The sequence below is a fragment of the Trachemys scripta genome, chromosome 10 (genome assembly GCF_013100865.1).
Source record: "Trachemys scripta elegans isolate TJP31775 chromosome 10, CAS_Tse_1.0, whole genome shotgun sequence".
In the NCBI taxonomy this organism is placed as follows: domain Eukaryota; kingdom Metazoa; phylum Chordata; order Testudines; family Emydidae; genus Trachemys; species Trachemys scripta.
In genome coordinates this window covers 17,478,315-17,485,649 of record NC_048307.1, presented here as the reverse complement: position 1 = coordinate 17,485,649, position 7,335 = coordinate 17,478,315, and positions in this window count along the sequence as shown.

The following is a 7,335-nucleotide window of genomic DNA, read 5'->3' as shown; positions in this document are numbered from 1 at the left end:
GCTGAGATCCCATTGAGTTCCTCAGAGTGCTCTCTCACAAAGGAGCACTTCAGAGGAACATTCCAGCGCACGGCAGCTACGCTTATTTTTTAATAGCCTCTTCACTCCTCACATAGCCTACATGCTCTTCTACTGAAATATCAACATTTGTAGATTCATAGAGGCTGTCTATGAATGTTTGGCCTCCTGTATATCCCAGGCCATTACATTTCACCCAGTCTGCCTGACACTGAGCCCAGCGACTTGTGTTTTACTAAAGCATACCTTCCAGAAAGGCATCTGGTTTTGATCTGAAGACATCAAGAAATGGAGAATCCACCACTTCCCTTGGTAGTTTATTCCAATGGTTAAATCACTCTCACTATTTGTGCCCCATTTCTAATTGGAGTTTGTCTGGCTTCCAAGGGAATATCTACAAAATACAATAGCTAATGCCACAAAGAAGCAGCACTTCCCCTGTATTTAGGATGGGCCTCAGCAGAACAATGAATATTTTCTCCAGATGTGCCTAAAGCACTGGCTCATAACATTATATATTCCTGTTGTCCCAGAGGTGTACTGTAACACATTTCCCACTTAGGAAACAACCAGCACTGGCCAATTCAGTCAGTAGTTTGAGATGCTTCTGGATTCTTTGCCGACACTAACCTTTCACATAGCATTACTCAAGGATGCTGCTTTCTACCCTCTCTGGTTGGCTAGGAGGCTCCGTCCCAACATGATGGGTAATGATCTGGCTTATACACACCTTCAACACCTCCCATCTGGACTACAGCAATATGAAATACCCGGGCATGAAGCCATCAGCCCTTAGGAAACTCCAACTCATACAGAATGCTGCAGTGCATCATCTCAGCGGCACAGGCAACCATGAGCCCATCACCCCTGTTCTCCACTTTCCACACTAGAACGGTCACATTTTAAGGTCTTGCTCCTGCTCTTAAGGGCACTCAATGGCCTGGGTGCAGCATATCCAGAAGATCACATAAGGCTGCAGGATGGAGACCATGACAGACAACTCCTCTCCTTTGGCACAATAGCACTTTTACCATAAGGATGAAGCTGGTCTGTGCAGAAGACAGTTTTCCCAGGGGTCAGTTTGAGACTGTGGAATGAACTCCCACAGGGACTACACACCATCACAAACCTCACCATCTTCTGCTCCCGGGGCAAGGGGCACTTCATTTTCTGTGTGTTCGAGGAGGCAGGTCAAAGGTGTGTAACTTAAAAAAAAAAAAAAAAAATCTCCCCAAAACGAAACACACACAGACCGTTGTACTCTTGGGAAGAGGATGAGAGAAAAAACACACCTCACCTGACAGATGAGTTACATCACTTAATGCACTGCTGAAAGGAGCTCTGATGCTACGTTGATGAAAGCGATATAAGAACCTATATAAAATAGGGGATAGCACTGTTCTTCTCAAGATTTTAAAATGGCAATATTATAGCTATCTTCTGAAAGCTTTTTACATTTCCACTCCCTCCATAGTTAGCAGCTATGGAGCTGATCCTTGACCCATTGAAATATATGGAAACGCTTCCGTTAACTTTAGTGGAAGCAGGGTTTTGCTCTAAGAGCTTACAGCATAAGAAGTTGCTCACATAAGTCACTGGGTTTTGCTACTGCTCTGATTGGCTCAGCCTAACGTGCAGTCAGGAAGAGGGCTTGCAGAATATGGCTACCCAGCCTTTTAGAGCAAGTCTCCCAGCCCTGGTTAACAGGCTTGGGGCAGTGGGGTTTGCCCTAGTGCTCCCAGAATAGCTGTACAGAGAGTGCTTTGAAGTGGAGGCTCAGGCTCTGAAGCCTAAGGACCTCCAGCCCGAGCCCCCATTTCAAAGCACTGTCTATAAAGCTGGTTTTAGAGCACTAGTATAAGCCCTGCTACCCAAAGTCTGCTGACCCAGGCTGGAAAACTTACTCCCGCTTGGGCCAAAATGCTGTGTAGACAACCCTCAGGGGCAGGTAGCATTGTAAGAGTAGGAGGAGGGACTTTTAGAAAGCATTAATCCTTGTCCTTGGGGATGTGCACAGGCTTTGCCCAAGGCCTCTTTCATTCCAAACCCACTGCCCCATCCCAGCCCCCAAAGAACCATAGACTGCTGTAAGATTTATTTACAAATACATTTCCCACACCTGAAAAAGAGCGGTGTATAAGCTTGAAAGCTTGTCTCTCTCACCCACAGAAGCTGGGCCAATAAAAGAGATTACCTCACCCCCCTTATCTCTAAGATTTATTGACAGGCTGCAGGGTTTAAATTTAAACTTCTCTTCTCCAATTCACGTAAACTAATTGTGTGCACGAGTGGTCCCTGAAGCAAAGGTCGTGGTCAGATCCTGATCTGCTTTCTTTAGCTGCCTCTATGCCAGGGCACTGGTGAGAGGATCGGGAAGCTCCATCCCACTGCTCTATCAGGCAGTATCCTGCCCCATATATTTAAAAAAAAAAAAAAAAAAAAAAAAAATCACACACCATTTACAGCACCAATACTGGAGTGTGCTAGCTTAAGATGCGCTTGCTGCAACCATTTGAGTGACTGTAACTCAAATGCAAACACAGGCACCGTACTCAATATGTGTTTTTGCAGTATTCCCCGCTCCAACTCCGCCTATTAAATGGAGAAACGGGAAATACAACTTAATGTAGCAATCCTTCCTCTTCCCTATTACAGAATGAGAAGGAATCACTAGAAATACCAGTTGTCTAATCATTGAAATAGAAATTCTAACACGCCACACATACACACACAGTTTCATGAATGAGCATGGTCTAGTGGTTAAAGCACAAGCCTGTGAGTCAGCAGGTCTGTGTTCCAGTACTATTCCTGACACACCTCAGGAAACTCCTGGATTAAATCTATAAAACAGTTGTCATTACATGTAATTACCTCAGCGATGCTTACTTTGTATAGCATCTTCCATACAATTTGGATCACAAAATGTTTTAAAGAATTAAACATTAGTAATAATACTTTGCTTTTGAATAGTGTCTTCCACCTGAGGATTTCAATATGCTCCACAAGCATTAATTCCAACCTTATATCTATAATAATATTTTGTACTTCAGTAGCACCTTTCATCCAAGGCTCTCAAAGTTCTTCATGGATATTAATTCAGCCTAATTACAACCCTCAGTAGAAGTATTATACCCATTATGCAGAAATGGAAACTGAGGCATAGAAATCCCTGCCTAAAGTCAGTTACCTCTAGAACTGGGAAGATAAGCCAGAAACTCTGACTCTCACTCCCCACTTTTAGCCCATCTCCCACCAAAATAAAATTTTACACTAACCTACGTTATCAGTTATATCACATCCATCACCACGATATCGGAGTTGTTATAGTCTTATTAGTCGCATTGTGGTAGCACTGAAGAGCCACAGTCATGGACCAGGGCCCCAGTGTGCTGGGTGTGGTATGAACAACAATCCCCAAAACAAAGCACATTAACAGTTTACGTGCCTATGAACCACCATACAGTAGTACAAGAAATATGAATGAAGAAACAGATTTAGGCTATCAACTCCTATGACAGCATACAAGAGTGAAAAGATCATTTTAAAAATTAGGAAAAATGGATTGAGAGGTTCAGCCTCCTAAATTCTGATATTCTGTGAGTCTTAGATTCATCTATTATTCGGAACATTTCAATAGCTTTTGTAAAGCAGAAATGGCTGAGTAGCTAAAATAGTTTCTGTGAAAGTATTTACAGTCTGGGTAGAAAGATTACTTTGAGAAACATTCATGCTTCATAATCCTTTGACTAGTTTGAACTTCCTCTTTTCAAATCTAGAGAGACAAACGAGCCTCCAAGAGGAGATAAGATGCTCAAAATAATGCACTTTAATCTATACTCAACAAATACTCTATAGTATATCGCTGTACTACTATCTCTTTTTTTAATAGGAATCCATCCACCATTCAACAGGAAGGAGAGCAGAGCACTGCCTGGAGCAACCACTATCTCAAGGGAGCACCCTGAGATTGCCTCATCGTATAAACCAAGTTTGCCTAACCTTTTTGAATCAGCCCTATTAAACAGGCACAGGAAGGGCTTTCCCCCTTCTTCTATACACATATTTTTACAGGTAAATAGGGTTCTAGTAAAGGAGGAATTTAAAAGAAATGCCATAAAAAGATTCATAAATGTATTGTACAGTGCTCAGATGTCTTTTGACACAGAAATAGAGGAATGATTCATTTCCTCTATAGCTGCTGTTCCAGCGCTTACTTATACAGGAAGTGGAATGTCTATATTGGTCATGCCAACAAGAATTAAACAACTCAGCATTTTAAATGTGCACAAGCCTAATGGAAATGCACAGCTCTTTATTTGTGGAGTTCAATACACTGTACTACTGTACTGGATAGCGTCCACCAGTCAAAAATCCAAGAATGATTAATACTTCTCATTTTCCAAACACTCCATCCAAAGACAGGTTAAAACATTTCAGAGTTTTAATTCAAAACAAGATTGGCAAGAATAAGAGCCAAGAGCTGCCCTCCCCTTACGCCCCCTGGCCCAATAAACTTTATCAACAGGATCTAGATACAACCAAACTTTCTTTGCCCAATATTTACCATCTTTTCCACTGCTTGAAACTAAAGAGCAAGCACGTTAAGAAATGGTTTAAATCAGCCGTCTACCTTATTTTTCCTCTTCTTTTACTCTAACCCATAGCCTTCACTAAGTAACCATATAACCTTAGCAAGCTTGCCCATATCTTGCCACCTCCTAATCTCCCTATTAGTTACTCCCCTGGTTGCAAATTATTTATAAGCTTCTTCTGCCAGTGATCATGACTTTTATATTGATTGGGATGCATCTACCACACTTGTGGGCACCATTAAAATACAGGCTGAAGCCCACTGTGACAATGTCAAGCTAAAGAAAGGAACTGACCCTTTAGAAGTGTTTTGTTTTAAAGTATAGGAGTCAAGAAATACCTATTCAATTTCCAGGTCTGCAACAGTCCTCTTGTGAGGCTCAGTGCAAATCGCTTACCTTCCTGAAGCTGTTTCCCCACCTGTTAAAGGGGGGAAATGAATGATACTACTTCTCTACTTTAGGGTTAGGGTAGAAAGAAGCTTAAAGGCATCAATGTTTGTAGTGAACTTTTGACAGTCTCAGACAGAAAGCACAGTGTTATGCGGATATCAATCGGTCCTGCAATTTACATGCAGAGCTAAAAAACCAAATTATGTTCTACTGTATTGATAAGTTTCAGTGGAAGATTGTTGGTTTAATAGAACATTTGGGACATATAACCAAAATAAGACATATGCTAGGCACAAACATGCTTAAATAGACATTTCCACATATGGGCATAGGTACTGCATAAGTTAAACACTAACCATATGTACTAGAAACATGGGTATGGAAACCCCATTCACAAACAGATCCACAGAGAGATTCAGCTCTTCAGATCTTGGGGTATTAAATCACCAAAAGCCTTCAAATGGGTGGAGAGCTGTATCCTAAAATATCAGTGAGTACTGCAATGAATACATAGCATGATCAAACACTAACTAGTTCCTCCATTATATTTTTGAAGATCTATATATCTTTATTATTTTCATGATCTGACTGGAAACAGAGCTATTCATCTCTCACCTGTTAACTACATAAAGTTTGTGTCCTCCTTTGTGAAATCTCAGCCCCATTGTGTACCTGTCAAGTTTTCCCACATGTTTAATAAGAAGGTACAGAAGGAAATAGACTAAAAGAGCAAACAGTCTCCTGTTTGAGTGGTTCTGAATGCATAAGAAAGTCCTTTTTCCTTCAGGCACCTGTAACTTACATTACCAGTAGTTAATCAGCAAGTCACTGCCAAACTTGTCTGCATTACAAGGTTTACATTTTCACATGGATGAAAAGATTTTAAAACAATTTCTTCTATGGGTTGGACACAAAGACTTTTCTTTAGCACCAAGCAGGAGTGTCTTTGGGTGGAGATAAGCTTACTCACTGACCAATGTAATCACCTCAAGACATTAATTAAAAGAAAACTAATCCAAACACTCTCCCCAAACTTTGATCACTGAATGTGCAATAAGGGCACAAGAAAACATCTTTGCTAGTGAGCTGCCAGTCAGTTCAGTCAACTGAGTAATCCAATTGGCTGAACATTCCTCAGTGCTTTATAAAATGGGTTCTTGAATGACTTGATTTTTTCTCTACAGAAACTTTTATTTGTGGGGAGGGGATGGGAAAAATACTTCAGATGAATTATCTTAAGTTTAACTTGTATTTTAACATATTAAAGGTTCAGATCTTGGAGTACATTGGCACAAGCAACAAAAATATGGTTTTAGCATCATACGTAGGATGAATGAGGGAGGATATCCTCCCATTCACCCACACACAACTGCAACTAGCTTCAGTGGAAATTGTCCATGTGACACAATGACAAAATAAGGCCCATGCAGTTTGTAAGTCTGAAACAGACACACACAATGCCTATATAGCTTGCACAAAGTTCTATGCACTAGGAGTGATGTCCTAAGCCTCTGTGCAAATCCCAAGGTGGAAGGGGTAGCTCAGTGGTTTGAGCATTGGCCTGTTAAACCCAGAGTTGTGAATTCAATCCTTGAGGGGCCCATTTAGGGATCTGGGGCAAAAATTGGTCAGGGATGGTACTTGGTCCTGCTGTGAAGGCAGGGGAGTGGACTCAATGACCTTTCAAGGTCCCTTCCAGTTCTATGAGATAGATATACCTCCATATTTAAAAATGCAAGCAGACTTTGTGTGGGGACCCAATCAGAAAAACAGAACTGGCCCTCTCCCAAACCTGGTAACAGTGCAGCCAGTGCTACTACAACTTGCAGCAACATTCTTGGCCTAGTCTGCATCCTCGTGCATGGAATTCTGGCAATGGACCCAAACAGTTTGTGGATCTAGTGCCCAAACTGCAACCTCTCTCCTGGTCCTTCCACAGCATCCTTATTCATAGTCCCAAGGAGCGTGCCGTCAGGACTGGTCTTCCCACAGGCAGAGGCACCTTCTGCAATCGCTAGGATTTCACCCTTAGGTAATACAGTAGCGGGTTCACAGTTATTTGAGTAAATTCTACTTGATAGAGAAGTTACCTTTAGCCACAGAATCACTGAGGCACAGAGGTTTCAAAACAGCTGTTTATTAATAGACAGTGAAATATTAAAAATGAGTAACAAAAACTCCAACTTTTTGCTGAGGCAATAAAAGTGCACATGTATTTGGATATTAAATAGAAGAAGAGTTTATGAACATTTGTTCCGAACAAGCTAACGTTTTAAGCATATAAACACTTTCTTAAACAATAGCAGCTGAACAACACTTAGTTAAATCTTTGGTC